At 45.4% G+C, this 22,410-nt stretch overlaps 1 protein-coding gene across 1 annotated transcript in view; it reads left to right on the top strand.

The window, feature by feature from the left end:
* Positions 1–14,677: 14,677 nt before the first annotated feature.
* LOC146063919 (G-protein coupled receptor family C group 6 member A-like) overlaps positions 14,678–22,410 on the top strand; it is a 50,944-nt gene continuing 43,211 nt past the window's right edge. The window contains exon 1 of the mRNA XM_083176832.1: positions 14,678–14,812. The gene's annotated coding sequence lies outside the window, so the exon portion shown is untranslated. The remainder of the gene's footprint in view (positions 14,813–22,410) is intronic.

Genomic DNA, 22,410 nt, shown 5'->3' with positions numbered 1-22,410 from the left:
CATAAAGAAGTTATACCTTTACAAGACTCATCCTATCTGATTGCAAGGTAACACCTGTGACCATCTTTTATGTGAAGCTGACCGCTGCATACATCAATGGTAGATTCCATCGCAGAAACACCAACAGGTTATGGGCCCAGACTGGAGTCAACACAAGCTGAAGCATATACAAGATAAAAGAAATCCGAAGTGTATTGCAAGTCAGAGAAGGCGCAGCACTACAAGTCCCAGCAGACGCTGACAGCAGACTGTGTAAAAATACACAAGAATAACCCAGGAGAATCTCTGAGGAAAACTGTGAGTACAAACAAGTTTAATACTACAGAAGAATAGAGAGATTCATGCAAAAGGGGATATGGCTAATTACACAGATCTCAGACTAGCTGCAAGCAAGCTTTCTAATGAAAACTATCAGACATGGAAGTTTAAAGTAGAAATGCTGTTAACAAGGCATGATTTATGGGAAGTCATAAGTGCAGACAGACCTGCAGGAGAGGATCAGCAGTGGAATAAGAAGGACAGACAGTCTAGAGCAACCATAAGCTTACTAGTGGAGGATGATCAACTTATTCACATCTGTGATGAACATACAGCTAGAGACATGTGGACAGCTTTGCAGAGAGTGCATGAAAGGTCAAGTTTGAACAGCAAACTATTCCTATTAAGAAAGTTATACCAGATGAGGTTTAACAAAGACAAGACAATGCAAGAACACATTAATGCACTACTAGAGATAACTACAAAGCTCAGATCAATGGGAGAAGAAATTAAAAACAACCATATAGTAGCTATTTTACTGTGCAGTATACCAGACACATACAGTGCTCTAATAAATGCACTAGAAACGAGACCTGAAGCAGAAATCACACTAGACTTTGTGAAGAACAGACTCATAGAGGATTATCAGCGCAGAAAGGAGCTTACAGAGTGTAATACTCAGGGGTGAAAGTGAGGGGGAACGAGGTGGAACTGAGTTCCACCACCTCTAATGGTGAGGTGGAACATTGTAACCTTTACATTTGCCCTGCACATTAATTCTCTCAGAAAATCATTCTAGATTGCAGGGGGATGCCAAAACCCGTACCATTGGCCCTATATCTGCCTAGTGGGGGTAGGGGAGGGGGGTTAATTAGGTGACATAGAGAAATGAGTTCCCCCACCTCTGCGTGGCCACTTTAAGCCCTGGTAATACTGAAAGTGATACAGAGAAAGCACTTAAAATGGTGGACACTAAGCCACACACTAATCAAGCAAGAGCATGCTTCAGCTGTAGGAAATTGGGTCATTTAAGGAAAGATTGTACCATATGGAAATCAGAACAGCACAGACCACCTGAAAGATTTCACAAACAAAGAGCCAAAGCCACACTCACAGAAACAAGTGTAAATAACTGGAATGGGACATTTAAAGTGACAGTAACCCAATTGTCAGACAAATGGTATGTAGATTCAGGAGCAACTAGTCATATGACAAATAACAAGGACTTCTTCACTGAACTTTATTTGAACCATAAGGAAACTATCTACCTGGCAGATGGAACAAACATAATCGCAGAAGGTAAAGGGAAAGGTCAATTCTTATGCTCCAAGGGTAATGGCAACTACACACAGATACCAATAACAGATGTACTATACGTTCCTAAGCTAGAAGGGGCGCTATTATCAGTAAAGAATTTAGCAGAAAAAGGACTTACTGTAAAATTCGAGAATAACAAGTGTCTTATCCAAAATGGAAGAGAAACACTAGCCACACAGAATAAAAGAACACTTATATTGCTTAGATATTGCAGCACAGCAAGTAAAGCTAAGTACACAGAAACACGCAGACTGCATTCACAAGTGGCACAGAAGATTGGGACACAGACACCCAGATTGCATGAAGGAAATGCAGAGAAGAGACCTAGCAAAGGACCTCGCAGTGTCAAACTGTTCAGAAATGATGACATGCCAGTGTTGTATAAAAGCAAAAGCAACAAGGATGACAATTCCAAAGAAAAGTGAAAGCAGAGCTTCAAAACCATTAGATCTTGTACACAGTGATGTATGCGGACCTATGAAAATATGCACATCGGGAGGCAAAAGGTACATGCTGACATTTACTGATGACTATTCCAGGTTCACAGTCACTTATCTTATAAGAAGCAAAGATGAAGTCTTTGACAAGATTATGTATCCATGACCAGAAACAGATTCAAGAGGAATATGCTAATTTTTCGAAGTGACAATGGAGGAGAGTTCACAGGGCAGAAAATAGAACAGTACTTAAGGAGACTCGGCATAGAGCATCAGACAACTGTACCGTACACACCAGAACAAAATGGCGTATCCGAGAGAAAGAACAGATCGTTAACAGAAATGATCAGATGTATGCTTACGGATTCAGGACTACCTGATAAATATTGGGGTGAAGCGGCAATGACAGCCACCTATCTTCAAAACAGACTACTCTCCAGAGCAGTACAGAAGACACCTCATGAGTTATGGTATGGTAAGAAACCCAGCCTAAAGCACATCAGAGTTTTCGGATGCAAAGCCTTCGCCTACATTCCCGCAGAAAAACGGAGCAAGTTACAGAATCGAGCCGTAGAGGGAATTCTAGTTGGTTACAGTGAACATTCAAAAGGTTACAGAATCTTAAATCGAAAAGATGATAGAATAACCATAAGCAACAGTGTGACATTTGTGGAGGAACCAAGAGACGATGTCATAATTCCTGAAAAAGAAACCGTAGAATCCAATGAAACAGATGAAAGAGAGATCACTCAAGAAGTTGAGATACAAGATAAGATAAACACCATCGACACTCAAGAAAACACAACCGAAGAAGTGAGAAGATCTTCAAGGGAAAACAAAGGTAAAGCACCCGTACGTTTATCTTACAAAGCAGAGGCAATTAACATACAAGAACCTACATCACGGGAAGAAATTGCTACCTTTTCAGAAAGAGAAGCACAAAAATGGCTAGAAGCCGCAAAGGAAGAAATGAAGTCAATGGAAGATAACCAGACATGGACATTGACCAGATTACCCGCAGATAAAAAAGCCCATAGGATGCAAATGGACATTTAGGGTGACATTTACCAAAATGGATTCGTAGAAAAAAGGTGTATTCGTAGGGAGAAATACACCTTTTTTTTACGAATTTGTATTTTCGGGATTTACAATCCCAAAAATACAACAATTCGTAGTCCTAAAGATGGAACATTCGTATTTGTATTTACAAATACGAATGTCCTACACCATCGATAGGATACGACAGAAATCACCATTCAAAAGAATGGTGGTTCCTGATGTACTAAGCAGCCGTACTGATAATACGGCTGCTTAGTGGTGTAAAACAGGCATGCAAATACGACAGGAAAATAGAACACCATTTTCCTGTTCTATTTGCTTTAAGCCTGCACGGATCAGTCAGATCCGTGCAGGCTTCAGTGTAAAAAAATAGAAAAATTAAATAAATAAATAAAAAAAAAAAACCGGCGTGGGGTCCCCCCCACAGCCGAAACCAGCACCAGGCTGAAGGAGCTGGGGCCGGTAATTAAAAATCAGGGAACCCGACAAATAGGGGTTCCCCGATTTTTAACAACCAGCCCCAGGCTCCAGGTCCGGGGCTGGTTCCCAAAATACGGGGGACAAAATGACTAGGGGTCCCCCATATTTTAAGAACCAGCCCCAGGCACAACCAGCCAGCAGGGTAATGTCACAGCCGGGGGACACTTATAATATAAGGTCCCGCGGCCAAAACATTAACCCTACCGACCAGTCAGCCTGGCCAGGGGCCCTGGGGGAGTGGGGACCCCCCCAATGAAGGGGTCCCCCCCCTCCAGGACTTACCTGACCAGGCTGAAGCCTGGTACTGTCCCCGATGCCCCTGGGCGGTGGGCATCGGGCTGATTATGGTGTAAAAAAAAAGATAAAACTATTGTTTTTTACTGTGGCACTACAAATGCCAGCAAGCCTCCCCAGCAAGCTGGGACTTGGAGAACCACAAGTCCCAGCCTGCTGGGCATTAAAGGGCCCGCTGGCACTTGTAGTTCCACAGTTAAAAAAATAGTGCACAAAACACACTGACACACATTTGAAATAAAAGTTTAATACACACATCACAAACACACTGATACTTACCTATCTTGATCCCGTCGGTAGGTCGCTGGCTCCGTTGTCGGCGGCTCTGGTGTCGGCGGCTCCAGTGTCGGCGGCTCCGGGTCGGCGGCTCCGAGGTCGGCGTCCTGTCTGAAGAAAATCCATGTTGGACCTGTGGAAGTAAATCCTACTCACCAGGTCCTCCATGGATGGTCTTCTGTCTTCTCTCTTCTTTTCCAGGACTTTATTCTTTCTCTTCTGTCTTCTGTCTTCTTCTTTGTTTACGCTGCCGGCTGTCGGGACTTTCAGAGCTGGAGAGATGTTGCCTCCTCGACGTATGGACTAAGAATGAATTCTAGCCAATCAGGAGCCGACTTTACTGGCTCCTGATTGGCCACTAGGCGGCTCCTGATTGGCTAGAATTCATTCTTAGTCCAGACGTCGAGGAGGCAACATCTCTCCAGCTCTGAAAGTCCCGACAGCCGGCAGCGTAAACAAAGAAGAAGACAGAAGACAGAAGAGAAAGAATAAAGTCCTGGAAAAGAAGAGAGAAGACAGAAGACCATCCATGGAGGACCTGGTGAGTAGGATTTACTTCCACAGGTCCAACATGGATTTTCTTCAGACAGGACGCCGACCTCGGAGCCGCCGACCCGGAGCCGCCGACACCGGAGCCAGCGACCTACCGACGGGATCAAGATAGGTAAGTATCAGTGTGTTTGTGATGTGTGTATTAAACTTTTATTTCAAATGTGTGTCAGTGTGTTTTGTGCACTATTTTTTTAACTGTGGAACTACAAGTGCCAGCGGGCCCTTTAATGCCCAGCAGGCTGGGACTTGTGGTTCTCCAAGTCTCAGCTTGCTGGGGAGGCTTGCTGGCACTTGTAGTGCCACAGTAAAAAACAATAGTTTTATCCTTTTTTTTACACCATAATCAGCCCGATGCCCACCGCCCAGGGGCATCGGGGACAGTACCAGGCTTCAGCCTGGTCAGGTAAGTCCTGGAGGGGGGGGACCCCTTCATTGGGGGGTCCCCACTCCCCCAGGGCCCCTGGCCAGGCTGACTGGTCGGTAGGGATGAATGCTTTGGCCGGGGGGACTTGCATCAAAAGTCTCCCCCCGGCTGTGGCATTACCCTGCTGGCTGGTTTTGCCTGGGGCTGGTTCTTAAAATACGGGGGACCCCTAGTCATTTTGTCCCCCGTATTTTGGGAACCAGCCCCAGAGCAGGAGCCTGGGGCTGGTTGTTAAAAATCGGGGAACCCCTATTTGTCGGGTTCCCTGATTTTTAATTACCGGCTCCAGGCTCTGTCAGCCTGGTGCTGGTTTCGGCTGTGGGGGGGACCCCACGCCGGTTTTTTTTTAATATTTATTTATTTTTCTATTTTTTTTACACTGAAGCCTGCACGGATCTGACTGATCCGTGCAGACTGCTAGAAATAATTCGTATTAGCAGCCGTATATACGGCCGCTAATACTAATTGTTACACCATCGGAGGGTTACAAAGCAGTCGTATCTGACTGCTTTGTAATTTCCCCTCCGGAACACGACTTTGCATACGACTAAAACAGTCGTATGCAGTCGGAGGGGAAATACCAATACGAAAAACTAGGTTTTTCATATTGGTAAATTTCCCCCTTAAGGTCAAATATGATACTGAAGGAAAAGTAGAAAGATACAAGGCGAGATTAGTAGCAAAAGGGTATTCACAGAAATTTGGAGAAGATTAAGATGAAACGTTTGCTCCAGTTGTGAAGCACACCACCATCAGAACCTTACTCCTAACAGCAGCCATAAGAGGTATGCAGGTGAAACATTACAACGTGAAGACAGCCTTCCTACATGGTGAATTAAAGGAAGACATATACATGGAGCAACCACCAGGCTTCATAGATGCTCAATTACCAGATCACGTATGCAAGCTTAACAAAAGTCTATACCAGGGGTGGCCAACCGGTCAGAGGTAAAGAGCCGAAAAATATCTTTGGTCAAGCTAAAGAGCCGACAACATGCGCGCCAAAGGCGCGCGCACCAAAAAAGGGGCGTGGTCTATTTGGACCCTTTGGGTGGGCGTGATACACATATCCCTCCAATAGTGCAGTGCCATATATACATATACTCCCAATAGTGCCAGATACACATATCTCCCTCGATGCCAGGTATGCTCCCTGTGGCGCTGCAAATACATATAATGCCCCCATGGTGCCACGTATACATATAATACCCATGGTTCCCTTTGCACATATAATACCCCTGTGGTCACAGTAATAGAAACAATGCCCCCTGTGGTGCTGCTAATTCCTATAATGCCCCCTGTTGTGCTGCAAATACACATAATACCCCTGTGTTGCTCCTAATACATATACCCCCTGCAGTGCTGTTATAATGCCACCTGTGGTGCCTGGGCCACAATACATATAATGCCCCACTATAGGACTCACCACTTGGTCTTCTTTGTTGATACCATCACTGTCCCCAGCTTTCTCCTTAGTGCTGCCTGAGCTGCCAGGGTGCATATGTGTGGTGTGAAGAAGGGTCCTTCTCCTCCTTTTGCAAATGCTGCCGGCGGCCGGGAGGGGAGTTGCGCACACGGCTGATGGGTGGGGGGGGGGTATGGCGGGGGGTGCGGATCTTTGGTGTCACCCCACTGAAGGGTGACATACGTCCACACCGACCCTAGTGACGCCAGCCATTTCATTCAGGATGGCAAGCAGTGCGGGAGAGGAAGCGGGAGGCGGAAGGGGACGGGAGCAAAAGACACTCTGCAGTGACTGTGGAGTGACCGGAGACGCTGCTGCCAGTGCCAGCATCATCCTCCTAGCGCGACTGCAGGGACCTGTTCAATGCCTTTGTGGCCGCAGCCCGGCGGTGCTGTGCATGCCGGAGCTTCCGAGCCGCACATCAGAGGCAGAAGAGCAGCATGCGGCTCGCGAGCAGCATGGAATACAAAAATAAATGAAGTATTGATGGAGAAGGGGTTCATCAGAAGTAAAGTAGACCCCTGTCTTTATACAAAATCAATAGAAGGAAGATGTTTATACGTATTGATTTATGTGGATGATTTGCTAATTTGTTTTGAACAAGGAGGAGAGGAAACTGAACTACTACAAGAACTAAACAGTCAATTTGAAACAAAAGACCTAGGGCACATAGCACATTACTTGGGAATGGAAGTCTCAAGAGAAGATGATGGTAAATTCACTTTGAGTCAAAAACGCAAGATTCAAGAAACCATTGAGGAGTTCGGTATGCTAGAAGCAAAGACAGTAAGTACTCCTATGGAAACAAGTTATGTAAAGGAATCAAACAATCAGAGTGAACCATTACAAGATAACCATCTATACAGACAAGCTATAGGAAACTTGCTATATATTGCAACCGTCACAAGACCAGACATTTCCACAGCAGTTGGGATATTAAGCAGGAAAGTTTCCAAACCAACACAGATGGACTGGAACGCAGTTAAAAAAGTAATTTGTTACTTAAAGGGAACAATCAACAAGAAACTCAAACTCTCAGCAAGCAAAAGTCAAAAATTAACAGGACATGTTGATTCAGACTGAGCTGGAGATGTAAACGACAGAAAATCCACAAGTGGATATCTATTCTCAATCGGAGAAGGATTAATCAGCTGGACAAGCAAGAAACAGTCTTCTGTAGCACTGTCATCTACAGAAGCTGAGTACATAGCAGCAGCTCACGCCAGTCAAGAAGTTACATGGTTAATGCAACTATTATCAGACCTAGGTATGCATTAAGAAGAACCTATCAAGATATATGAGGATAATCAAGGATGCCTTGCGTTAGCGCAAACTGAGAGAGTAAATCCCAGAACCAAGCATATTGATGTCAAGCATCATTTTCTGAGGGATCTACAAGAACAAGGTCTTATAGAGTTGAACTATTGTCCGACAGAAGACATGACAGCTGATATCCTGACCAAGCCTCTTGTCAGAGAGAGACATTCGAGACTTACATTAAAAATGGGTTTAATTGACTGCATTTTGGGGGCGTGGCTTTGCGGGACATGTGAGCGGACGGGTAGAAAGAGAGCTCCGCTAAACTCCGTTATAAAATCCTGTTTGGAGACCCTGGATGACCGACTCACCCGCTCCCTGAGGCTCCGGAAGGTCCCCTGCGTTGAACGAGCTAAGTGTGGTCCCGCTGGAGGCTTGCGGTGACGGGCTCCGGCTACTTGCTCTGGCGTCCCTCCCGGACAATTCCTGAATGGGCGCCATCTTGGATCCGCCCGTCTGAGACGCTGGGTGCGGCGGTGAATCTTGAGGCGGCTCGGCATTAACACCAGGTGACCCTTATAGAGCCGGAGGGTCCCCTACACTGAGGGGGCTGAGTGGGGCTCTGCTGCTATAAAAATCTCCCCAATCCGGCGCTTTCCCCTCCCGGACGGGATCTGTGCAGGCGCCATCTTTAATATATCACCCGGGGACGCAGTAGGAGGTGTGGGCCTCTGGGGTGAGTGATATCTGCCTGTGGGTGCTGACACTGTAAGACTGTGCTGCCGGGCCCTGTGGGAATGTGGAGAGAGCAGTGAATGACCTTTATAGACATTTAACACAACGTATATTACACAGCTGCACCACCTGCTGTGATCTCTTGACCTGCAATTTAATACTAGAAATACACCTGACTTGCTGTCTGGGGATATTGTGCCAACTGGGATCTGTACACAAGCAGCGGGGTCATATGTCCAATTTCACTGCTTGAGACCTCTACTAGTGTCACTCCTGAAATCTAATTCTACAGTTCTTCATTTTGACTACTAGGGATCTCCATTGGGCTTATAATATACTATAAGCCATGGGAAAAACTGGCCAGGCAGCTGCAGCATCCAAACTGGAAAAGTTTGCAAGAGCCACCAGAACAGACACCCCTCCCCCTCCTCCTGATAATGCTCCCCCCCCCCCCGGTGTGGGAGCTGAGGCCCCGGTCCCGGAGACCCATGCACAGTCGACTCAGCAAATACTGTCGGCCATTGCAGCCACTGAGCAGAGAATGCTGGATAAAATAGGCCAGGTGCAAGTGGATATATCCCTAATTAGACATGACATGCAAAAACTACGTGAAAGAGTTGGGGAAACGGAGCACCGAATCTCAGATCTGGAGGACACCGCTAATCCTCTAAAATCTACAGTTGCTGACCTGTCAGCTCAAATGTCAACAGTCAAGGCAAAAATCTCAGATATAGAAGGGCGCCTAAGACGAAATAATGTGCGACTGGTGGGCCTACCGGAAAAAGCCGAAGGTTCTGCACCTGAGCAATTTCTCGAAAATTGGCTTCTTAACATCTTTAAACGGGATGACTTCAGTCCGCAGTTCTCCGTTGAAAGAGCCCATCGTCTTCCAGCGAGACCTCCACCCCCAGGGGCACCGGCATGTACCTTTATAGCTCGCTTTTTGAATTACAGGGACCGAGACACCCTGTTAAGATTGGCTCGAACACAGGGCCCACTAAAGCTTGACAATCACACCATCTCCATCTACCCCGACTTCGCCCTTGAGGTCCAGAAATCAAGATCTACATTTCTCAATATCAAGAAAAGGCTCAAAGATCGGCAGATACAATACTCCATGATGTTCCCGGCTCGCCTGCGTGTGATTCATGCGGGTACTACGCACTTCAACTCCGCACGGGAGGCGGAGACGTGGCTGGAATGCAATACCTGATCTCGGGACTAGAAATGTGTACTTATTCCTTGGCAACAGCGGAGATACGCTTCCAGTGATGGGTGATGTTATTGGGCCTGAACCATGTTAGCTAATAGTTTAGTTCATTGTGAGTGGGTTACAGTGTTTCTAATGTATTTAGATTATCCGATGTACCTAGGCATTCAGGGATTTCTCCTGTTATCCAAAATATCTTTCAGGAGCTCCATGTCAAAATAGTTTGTAGGGTTAGTTATCCCTATACCCCTAGGCTGTAAGTTCTATCTTGGTTATACTATTGGTAGTTGGTAAGGGTACAGGTATATCTAGTTTAATTGGATATGCAGGGTGGGGGGGGGGGGGTGGTTGGGAAGTTATGGTTATTGTACAATGTTATTTTTATGCAAAGGTCTACATGTGATAATTAATGAATACAATTCTTTATTACATCTAAAATGTCTTGTGGAAGATACCCAGGGTATGGGCTGTTTGTTAGCTGATTTAATCTATGGATTACACACAACACGTACCAAATATGACCCATATGTGTTATCCTATTATTCTACACTTAAACTTTAACTTAGAATGTCAACGGGGGGCAGCGGTCTAAATGTTCTTAGTTGGAATGTGCGGGGTATGAATGATTGCATCAAGAGGGCCCTGGTTCTGGCCCAGGTTAAAAAATGCAAAGCTGATATTGCTTGCCTCTCAGAGACACATCTCATGGGCAGCAAGACCCTGGCCCTTAAAAAACCCTGGATAGGTTCTGTATATCATTCCACTTTCTCCACTAACGCTAGGGGAGTTTCCCTCCTGATTAAAAAAACAGTGAATTTTCACTTAGTGCATAGCCAAATTGATCAATATGGCCGTTACATTTTTCTTAGAGCCCACATCAATTATAAGCTTATCCACATACTTGCAGTTTATGTGCCACCCCCCTACAGTAATGAAGTGCTTAAACATGCTGTAGCATTTGTATCCATGTCACCAGGTACTCCTGTTCTGTGTATGGGAGACTTCAACAACTATATGGACAGGGATTTGGACAGGTGGAACGAGGCACGGGCCCCTGCTTTTCCCCCAGGGTCTGCCTCTACCCCCTTCGCAAAACTTGTGACTGAACTGGGGTTGTTGGATATTTGGAGGGTCAGACACCCGACTCAACGCCAGTATTCCTCCTCTAGCTTTAATACATTATCAAGAATTGATCTGGCGCTGATCTCACCTGATCTCGCACCCAAGGTGCTAGATGTCCGATACTTGCAAAGAGGGATATCCGACCACTCCCCTTTGCTTTTGATATTGGATACTCATTTGGCGCAGAGCACCTATTTATGGAAATTAAACCCATTTTGGCTGACCTTGTTGAGTGATGATCAGACATTGATAGATGAATGGAGAGACTTTGAGACTCATAATGCTACTTGTGTGAATCCCGCATTGAAACATGACACTTTTAAGGCCTATTTGAGAGGCTCCTTTATTAAAAAGGTGGCAAACATTAAGCGAACTAGTAGGGAGGAGGAACTTAGGCTGGAGGAGGAGTGTAAAAGGCGGGAAGATACTTATTTACTCTCCAAATTACCCACTGATCGCACCTGCTGGGATCTGGCTAGACGTAAATGGTCCGATTATTTATTGGACAAAACCAAACGCAAACTGTGGTTCAATAAACACGCCATGTATTCACAGGCTGAAGTTGGGGGTAGCTACTTAGCTTTCTTGGCAAGGGAGGATAGAGGAAATAGCACTATTCAGCAGATTAGGGACCCCTCTGGTGCACTACAATACTCAACCCCGGACATTGCAAGAGTATTTCACTCTTACTACTCTGACTTATATGCTACTTGGGTTACATACACGGCACAACAGCTACACGACTATCTGGTCAAAATTGATCTACCCCGTCTCTCCTCTTCGTCCATAACAAAATTAGAGGAACCAATTACTCATTTGGAGATAGAGACAGCTATAGCCTCATTTCCCAATAACAAGGCCCCAGGCAGCGAAGGTATTCCTATAGAAATATATAAGAAATATAAAGACTACTTTATCCCATATCTATTTACACTGTATAATGACTTGTTCCAATTAGGAAGCCTACCCCCATCCATGCTGGAAGCCGTTATTATAATATTATTAAAACCGGGAAAGGATCCAACTGCCCCAGAATCGTACCGCCCGATATCACTACTGACGACTGACATAAAAATCCTGGCCAAAATTCTTGCAATACGCCTTAACTCTGTTATAAATACTATAGTACATGATGACCAAACGGGCTTCATGCCCGGCAAGTCCACCACACAGAATCTGCGTAGACTGTTCTGCCACATACAGAGGGGGGACGTGGGCGGGTCGGGGGCAGTGGTGGTGTCTTTGGACGCCGCCAAGGCCTTCGACTCGGTTGAGTGGTCCTATTTGTGGGCGGTTCTGCGTGGGTTTGCTTTTGGCCCCAATTTCATAAAGTGGATTAAATTACTATATTCCAACCCCCGAGCTAGACTGTCTATTAATGATTTTATAACCGAGCACTTTGACCTGGGCAGAGGGACGAGACAGGGATGTCCGCTGTCGCCGGCTCTCTTTGCTCTAGCGATCGAGCCACTTGCATGTCTGGTCAGGAGCCACTCCGAAATAAGGGGCATTCCGGTGGTTAACTGCTCTGATTTTATTGCGTTATACGCTGACGACATGCTGCTCTTTTTAAACGATGCTGGCTCATCTTTAATGGCCATGTTGGACACAGTTAGTATGTTTGGTACTTTTTCAGGCCTATTGATTAATTGGGACAAGTCTAGTATTTTTCCCTTATCAGGTACAGTCCCGGTGAATCTCCCAACTAGCTCCCCCCTTCAGTGGACTCTTCGCTTTAAATATTTGGGGATATGGATCACAGCAGATAACTCAGCATATGTTAAACAAAATATAGATCCTGTCACGTCAGATTTTCAAAGGAGGATTCACTTCTGGAAAAAGCTCCCTCTGACAGTGTCCGGACGTATAAATTTAATCAAAATGATTGTGCAACCAAGATATCTATATGTCTTACAGCACGCCCTGATGTATATTCCTAAGAAAATCTTTACAAAAATTGAAAGTACCATCTCTACATTTATATGGGGAGGGGGAACTCCGAGAGTAGCCATACGAACTTTGGTCAGGGCAAGGGATGATGGTGGCTTGGGGCTCCCTGACCTGCGTATATATTACTTAGCAGCTCAACTAACGCACATCTCTGACTGGATTGGGGGACGGGGGGGACCCACGTTTACTAATCTCTACACTGAAAGAGTTGGCCTTGCGTTCTCCCCATTGCACTTTCTGCTCTCGGGTACTCCCCCGAGTAACCTTCTTCCTATACTGAGATAGACCTTACTTGTTTGGAGGCAATCCCATTCCTTTTTTGACTGGAGGGGAATGGATGGTGACTCCCCCCTGTGGCATAATGTATCCTTTAAGGAACTACTACCCATATCTGAAGACAATATATGGCGTAGGGCGGGACTCATCTCAATTAACCAACACTATGCAGACGGTTCCCTCAGATCTTTCCAGCAATTAAGTGAGGAATTCCATGTATCCAATAGAGCCTTTTTTAGTTATTTTCAATTACGACATGCAATACAAACACAATTTGCAGGCCTAGTACCAGCTATTTCTAACTCTCCAATTAAGGAACTTCTTAGTAATCTTGGCCATCGTAAACAACTCTCCAAAATATATATGAACCTTAACACGCGTGCAAGTCCCCAAGTACTGGATAGGCTTAAAACTAAGTGGGAGCGGGATTTGGGAACCATAGATGAGAACCAGTGGACGTCGGTACTAGGATCGATTAAGTGCTCTACCCCCTGTGTTAGATACCACCAGGTATCCTTTTACATCCTACACCATGCCTACCGAACACCTGTGTTTCTACACAGGGCAGGAATAAGGCCAGACTCAGACTGTCCCAGATGTAGAACTAGTGATGCAGATTTCTGGCATATGATATGGCTGTGCCCTGTGGTGCTGGAGTTCTGGGAGAGGGTATGGGACAATATCAGGCGCACAGAAATAACACTACCGCCTATAACACCTAGGTTATGTATGTTTGGAATGGACCTGGAGGAGACTTACTCGCCCGTAATTTATAGATATGTCTTGTGCTTGACATCTCTGGCCAAGGTTATAATAGCAAGAAACTGGTTTGCCCCATCCGCCCCTAGTGTCCGGCATTGGCGTGCACTGGTAAATGAGGTATCCGGCCACGAGAGGTATGTCTTTCGCATGAGGGGCACACTTGAAAAATATCACTTTAAATGGGATAGATGGAATGCTTCCAGCTTGGCCTCTGAGCCTCCCACATAATGCCCAATGTACTACTTAAATGCACATGTATGTAGACCAAGCTATGGATGTTATCTTGATAACTGCGCCGGTGAAAAACAGTGGAGTATGGGTTGCAGTCCGCTAATTACATATACGCCGCATATACTATGTAATATTACACTTGACAAAAGACCACACAGGAGATTGATAAAATGCTAATATTTATTGAACTGTATGCTACACAGGATGCAAATAATAAGACCTTTTAACAACTGTATATCTGTATGACCAATAGGGCCAAATGGCCAATATTGTTGTTTTCTTTTCTTATATTACATGTAAACTTATTGTAATGTCATGTATTATATAACATGTAACATAAGTAAAAAAAAAAAATGGGTTTAATTGAAGAAACCTAGTCTGTTGAGAAGGGGTGTTGGAATATGTGCAACAGACTGTGGGTTTCACTCATATGCATATACATGTGTATGTACACTGGAGGGACAGTAGATGGCGATATACTGTACTGTCATATGTATTGTTTGTCTGCTGTTATATTCCTGTATCTCTCTGACGTTTCCTGTTTGTTGTTGTCTTAAGAGAAGGAATGGAGAAGCACATGTAGCAGACATCTTGTGTGAACAAGATACCACTGAATGCTGATGTTATGCAATGTTATATTGATCCTGTTACTCAGTTATACATAAAGAAGTTATACCTTTACAAGACTCATCCTATCTGATTGCAAGGTAACACCTGTGACCATCTTTTATGTGAAGCTGACCGCTGCATACATCATTGGTAGATTCCATCGCAGAAACGCCAACACTATACACATGCATATACAGTATACAGTCACACATACTGTATATACACATGCTGTCATACACATGCATACCTACAATTAAACATATACAGTCACACACCTATACACATGCATATATACAGTCACACATACTGTATATACACATGCATACCTACACTTATGTATACAGTCACACACCTACTGTATTTAGTCACACCCATGCACACATTCATAGAGTATAATAATTACACACACATAAATACAGTATATAAGTTACACACATAGATAAATACATGCAGTCCAGTATATTTTACACACACACACACACACACACACACACACACACACACTCTCACACACACACACACACACACACACATAAATACATGCAGTATATAATAGCTATACACAAACACACACTTACCATGCTGCTAGAGGGCCTGGCACTAGTCTGTACAGTACAGTGCAGAGTGCAGTCAGTGCCGTGTAGCCCCGCCCCCTTTTCGGACTGCTTCTCTGAGCAACTCCCTCTCTTGCTGCAGGCCGTGCAACAACATTGCAGAAATTGAAAGTAAACTAAATGTCCCAGCAGCCCTGAGCTTCCTGCAGCAAGGGCTGCTAGGAATTGTAGTTTATTTTCATGTTACTGATGCCGGCTCCTCTGTGCACTCCTGGCTCCCTTGCCTCCAGGAGTTACACTGCGCCCACCCATCCAATAGCCGGCTCTCACTGTAGTGTATACTACTGTGTACAGGAGGCTGCAGGCAAGTGAGGCAAGCGGGGCGGGGATATGTTAATGTCAGTCTCAGTGAGACTCTGACATGATGCCGCTGGTGCCTCCCGGCAGCTTTAGCAGAGCAGGGAGGGAGACAGCGCCTTTTCAGCATGGCGCCTCCCTGCTTTGCAGGAGCTGCTGAGCGGGCAGCGCCGGCCCTGAATATTTGCCACATAAGTGCTGCTTACCTACGTGCTCATTGCTAGGGGGTTATTGCTTGATGGCACCATAGTACCCATTACACATGATGCCGCACACCATAGTACCTATTACACATGATGCCGCACACCATAGTACCCAGGGCCGGTGCTAGGGTGTTCGGCGCCCCCCTGCAAACTAAAAATTTGCACCCTCAGCGTTTGCCGAAGGCGCACTCTGAAAAAAACACATAATGGGCTTAGTAGCAACAATGCGATATCTAGACATTTTGGTGCCCTGTGCCAGAAAATAAATTAGTGCCCCTGTCCCCCACATCCCCCTCCCATACACACACATACATACTAAAACCAGCGCATGGCAAAATTTACACCGTAAAGCCTATTACACATTATGGCACACACCGTAGTGCCCATAACACATTGTCACATACCATAATTCCTATTACATGTTATAACCCACTGTAATGACTATTACATATTATACCACACGCCATAATGCCTATTACATATTATGCCACATAAGTGGTGCTTACCTACGTGCTCATTGCCAGGAGTTACCTGCTCGTTGCCAGGGGTTTATTGCTCAAATACAGGGGTTACATGCTCCGGTACTTGTGTATTTTGGCGGCGCCCACGATGAGGATCGCGTCCATCGTGTGTGAAAAATCGGGTCCATCGCGTCCATCGCGTCGCGTCGTGTGCATTAACATGGCACACGACGCGACCGACGCGATGGACCCGATTTCTCCATAGGCTTCAATGTTAAAATATTTTAACATTGAAATCGTGTCGGTCGCGTCGGTCTTGTGCCATTATAATGGCACAAGATAAGATGGACTTGATAAAGTCCATTTTACATGTAATAAAATGCCCATAACACATTGTCACATACCATAATTCCTATTACATGTTATAACCCACTGTAATGACTATTACATATTATACCACACGCCATAATGCCTATTACATATTATGCCACATAAGTCGTGCTTACCTACGTGCTCATTGCCAGGAGTTACCTGCTCGTTGCCAGGGGTTTATTGCTCAAATACAGGGGTTACATGCTCCGGTACTTGTGTATTTTGGCGGCGCCCACGATGAGGATCGCGTCCATCGTGTGTGAAAAATCGGGTCCATCGCGTCCATCGCGTCGCGTCGTGTGCATTAACATGGCACACGACGCGACCGACGCGATGGACCCGATTTCTCCATAGGCTTCAATGTTAAAATATTTTAACATTGAAATCGTGTCGGTCGCGTCGGTCTTGTGCCATTATAATGGCACAAGATAAGATGGACTTGATAAAGTCCATTTTACATGTAATAAAATGGGAAATGGGCCAATATGGCCCATTTTTCATTGTATATGTCCCCGTCATGTCCAAATATAACTGACCCCCCATTGTGAGCGGCACCCCAGTATTGACGTCAACCCGAAGCGTGGCGAGCGCAGCGAGCCCGCGAGGGGCGGCGGTGCGCGTCCTCCGACCTTTTCATACCCCTACTATCCACGTCGGCGTGGAGTTGAGAATAGAATAGTGTGGCGAGCGCAACTTTAAGGCACAGGACGCGACGCGATGGACCCGATTTCTCCATCGGGTTCAATGTTAAAAATATTTTAACATTGAAGCCTATGGAGAAATCGCGTCCATCGCGTCGCGTCCTGTGCCTTAAAGTTAAGGCACACGATGCCCACGACGGGCGCCGCCAAAATACACAAGTACCCATGCTCCTTGCTAGGGGTTTCATTTCATTAAATTTGTGTGGTTTTAGATAAGCATATTAAATTGCTTTTAAAATAAGCAGTTTATCTTTTATAACTCTGCTTTCCCTGGTGATCTAGGATGAAAGCACTCAGCAAGTGTTTATTACCAAACAACCTACCCCTCCCCCCTTTCCCAGCAGTTTTGGGGTTGGTGGCAGCCAGCCCAGTACACCTACCCTAGGCAGTGAAGAGAAAGCAGGGCTGGTCCATGCTGTAGCTGCAGCTCCAGGTGTTTGCTGCGCATGTCACACAGGCAGCACAAAGCACAGCAACAATGCAGCTGCACAGCGGTGTCCAGGCTATTGCTGACAATCCTGAAAACTGGACGGACTCGCGATGGGGAAGACCCGATTAAGCAATAGCAGAGTCAGCTCTGCATTGTTGCTTCCGGCACTGCTGTCTGTATGACAGGCACCCAGCAGAAGCAGAGTGCGTGGTAGTGTAAGGAGAGACTGAGCGCCTCTTCAGCCTAGCGCCTCCCTGCACCGCAGGAGCCGCTGAGTGGGTAGCGCTGGCCCTGATAGTACCCATTACACATGATGCCGCGCACCATAGAACCCATTACACATGATGCTGCACACATAATGTCCCTTACTCATGATGCTGCACACATAATGCAGCTTACACATGATGCTGCACACCGTAATGCCCCTTACACATTAAGCCACACATTATGCGTAATGCCCCCACATACCGCCACTTGTAGCGTCCCTTAAGCAATGCCCCCAAAAGTGCCACTTACTGTAAATTTTTATATGAGCCTTCGCTGCTGCTGCAGGGAGAGATGGAGGGCAGTGCAGCTGCTTCTATGGGGAAAGGAGCAGAAGCGCAGCGCAGAGCATGCTCCCACTCCCCTCCTGGGAACCCCTCTAGCCGAGTGGACATTTGAAATATTGTGCGCGCTGTTGTTGTGCGTGATGTAGGGGGACGGGCTGAGGTGAAAGCGGGGAGAAGAATTGGAGCGGAAGCTGCAGGAGTGACAGTCATTGACAGCTGGGCAGAGAGCAGGGGGCTGCCCGGCTGTATTCAGAGCACTGCAGGTCACGGCTGTTGAAATAATACCCCTTTCACAACAGAAAATGCAGGGATTTACCCGGAAATATGGCCCCAGGATCATGCAGGGACATTCCCAGGCTGACCCCTTATACACCAGCCTAGTCCCTGCATTTTCTGGTGTGAGGAGGAGAGACAACCACTCCCCTCTCCCTACCCCCCTTTAACCAACCAGCTATATCTTCGGAACCAACTAACCCATTTACATGAGACCAGTATCATATTGAAGAACTTTTGAGTTGGCTTCGAATGATTTTGGTCCCGTGAAACTGGGTTGTTTGGTTCCCGAGAAATCTGCATTCAAAGAACATAAACAGTCATGAAATTACATTTAAGAAATGAAAAAAAAAAAACGGTTTAACCTCAATATCCCAGGAACCAATTAACCCATATGGATCCAGCCTGGTATCAGATTGAAGGCCCAGCGATTTGGGTTCGACTGAGATCAACCTCAAGCTTCAGTGATGCCGAAGGGGGAACTGGCAGCCGTTGAACTGGGTGGGGGTCGGAATTAGTGGGTCCCATGTTATCCTATAGGGAAAACGTTCCAGTTTTGCCTGGCCATATCTCCGGTTCCCAGGGGGCTAGTTGGAAAGCCCCATCCCTCAGCTACAAAATGGGCTAATAGGTGGTCCTGTGCAACCCCAGACCACCCCCTAGATTCGCCTATGATTGTGTCATGTGAATAGGGTTTGCAGTACTATGTGGCATAATTTGATTTTGTCATTGTATGACCACAACCCTTCCCAGCAAGATCACACAACTTTTTGGGGGCAATTTTAAATAAAGGGGGTGGGAACACCAGTGCTCTTGCTCGCACAGGGCACTAAAATGTCAAAGTTATGGCTCTGAATTAAGATTGCTATGGGTGAGGACTGATGGATACTGCTGGCTGCTGCTGTGATTTGTGCTGCTTGGGTGCTGTGCTGGTAAGGGGGGTGCTGAGTCAGGGGTGGAACAATCAGAGGTGCTAGAGGACACCAAGTAGAATCTTGCCTAGTGTGTCAAATTGGTTAGGGTCCGCTCTAAATAAGAATAAATATTTTGTCGTACAGATAGGGGCTACAGATCAACCCAGCTGAAAAAGTGTACATGGCATTACTCTTAATACTCATACCCCTTTCACACTACAGCTCTTAATCGGTACAGTATATTGCAGATTTTTTTATTTAAAACAGTTAGAGCTGCACTGTGAAAGCACCAGTCTGCATATACCGGTTACAAATAACAGGTATTTGCAAATGGGTAAAAAGCCCTACACGGTTCATAGCCTACAACCCCCTCCCCCTAGTACCTGTCCTGCCCCCCCCTCTCTTGGTACCTGGCCCCCCCCCCCCCCCACACCTGTCCTGCACCCCCTCCTCTCTTGTGTGGACTGGGAATCTTATATTATATTAATACCTGGGGTGCCAATTATTGAAAAGGGGACTCTTCAATAATAATAATAAATTATGTATACTCTATAATACACGTTTATCCTATATATCTGCAAATATATTGCGTCAGACTTACAACCTAGGCTGCTGATACATACATGCAATTCTTATATATAGGAATTATGAAATTATGATTCCAAAGTGAGTTCAAACTTGGTTTTGCCGCTCTGATTAAAGATATTTTATTTACAGAAAAAACACAAATCATACAGAATAAGTTGTGCACGGTAGTGATATATATGCTAATTATAATTATATTTATACTTCCTTATTAAACATTAAACGTTGAACATAAAACAAATTAACAAACTTTGACAATTACTAACACTAATTGAATACTTGCAAGTTCATTGTTCCATTCCTTAGGTGTGAACATCTCCTTCCTCTCCTGCCCCAATAGTCATTCTGTTCCTCATCCTTCTCTCTCTCCTCCTTATGCTCCTCTGCTGACTGACTTCTACCCATAAGCTTGTTCCTTTTTATCCCATATTTTGCCCATTCAAACTGGCCTATTCCCATTGTGCCCAGGGTGGGAGATAATTCTGGGCTTGCCAGATTCCACAGTGTCATAAAACATTCTGCCCCAAGGTGGTGAGCATGTAGGGTATTTATGATCCCAAGATCACAAAAACATAGTATTTCTTTAATCTTCAGAAGCTTCTCCTTGGATGTGTTGATGTGTCAATGATCTGTTTTGACCATGTTTTATCAGTTGGTGTGATCTCTTTTCATAGTAGCTGATTTATGATCCCTGGCCTGGCCTGTACTGGACAACTGACCATGTAATTGTATGACTGCCAGAGGCATTGCAAATCTTGATTCTGATCTGTAACTTTGCATCTAAACATCCCCCTGCACATACCAGGATCTGTTTACATATTATGTGGCCTAACAACCAGATGACCTGTTGACTTTATTCTTTATTCTACCAGGTTCTAATTATTTATTTGCTGTAAACCAGGCATACAGTAGACATATACCTACATAAAAAATCCATAACCTTGCAGTAAGACACAATTGTAGATCTATATACAGACATATTCAAACACTATCCTAAATCATATAAGCATTCACCTTATACATTTATATCTATTCCTCACTATACACTATATCTATCTATCTAGACTATTCACTATGGTTAAAATCACCTTTCATCAATAATATGTTTAATGAAAACAATATCTCTGATTCTAAGTTATAATTTATGCAAACAATTACCTATCTGGCAACACTTGGTACTTGAGAGTGTGCCGGATCGAGCAATGGGGTCCGTTCATTGAATTCCTGGTGACAACTCCTCCTGACTGATGGGCAGTGTGCGGAGGGGTCCCTGGGGTGGATAGGAACTAGTACCAGAACTAGTTTCCCAGTGATCCCGCTGCACACTGCCTATTCAATGAACGGACCCCGAGAAGCTGTCACCCGGAATTCAATTAACGGACCCCACTGCACAATCCGGCACGTTGCCAAGTACCAGGGGAGTGGAGCGGGTGCAGGACAGGTACCCGGGGAGAGGGGGTTGTAGGCCAGGTTCCAGTGGAGGGGGGGGGGGGTGTGGACAGGTACCGGGGAGTGGGTTGTAGGCCAGGGGGGCAGGACAGGTACCAGGGAATGGGTGGTATGCTACTGGATTATTGTTTTTGTACCTTTCACAACGGGTTCAATGTGACAGGTACAAATCCGGTAATTAACCAGTAATATACAGTTTACAACATGCAGTGTGAAAGGGGTAAAACTTGCTCTGACCCGGTTAAAGAAATGTTTTCAAAACCGGGTCAATTCAGGTTTTGCAGTGTGAAAGCAGTATCAGTTTAATTTTTAACACAGTAATAAAAATCTATTTCTTTTAAACTATTATTTTATAATAGACAGAAAATGCTCAAAATATGGCTTTTTTGGGTGCAGCTCAGACGCAGAAGTATTTTTGGCCAGGTGCACTAAGCTTCAAAAGTGATAAAATGGAGAGTGATATACAGCCAGCCAATCATCTCCTACCTGCCATGTCACAGACTGTGTTTGAAAAATGTCAGGCAGGAGCTGATTGGCTGGCTGTTTATCGCTCTCCATTTTATCACTTTTGAAGCTTAGGCCCAATATAATCACTTGCAGAATAATTTCAGTTGGGAAAAATAGGAAAAGTGCATGTTCACAGTAACAAACAAAAGTATTTTAGTTTTTTATTAAACTGAACCTGGAGCCCCTGCCATCCTTGGCCGGGGTTCTCCAGACCCTCCCTGCTGGCGAGCGCCAGCGGACAGGGGCTACACTGAACTGGGATGCGCGTGCGTCTCATACGCACACGCGTCCCAGTTTCTCAGTGGGGATGCTGCGTGTCCCTGCCCGTCTCCACTTCAG

This window comes from Crinia signifera, chromosome 3 (genome assembly GCF_055691185.1).
Source record: "Crinia signifera chromosome 3, ASM5569118v1, whole genome shotgun sequence".
NCBI classification, from domain to species: Eukaryota; Metazoa; Chordata; class Amphibia; order Anura; family Myobatrachidae; genus Crinia; species Crinia signifera.
Note: the sequence above shows the minus strand (reverse complement) of the source record. Positions and strands in the feature narration are given on the sequence as shown.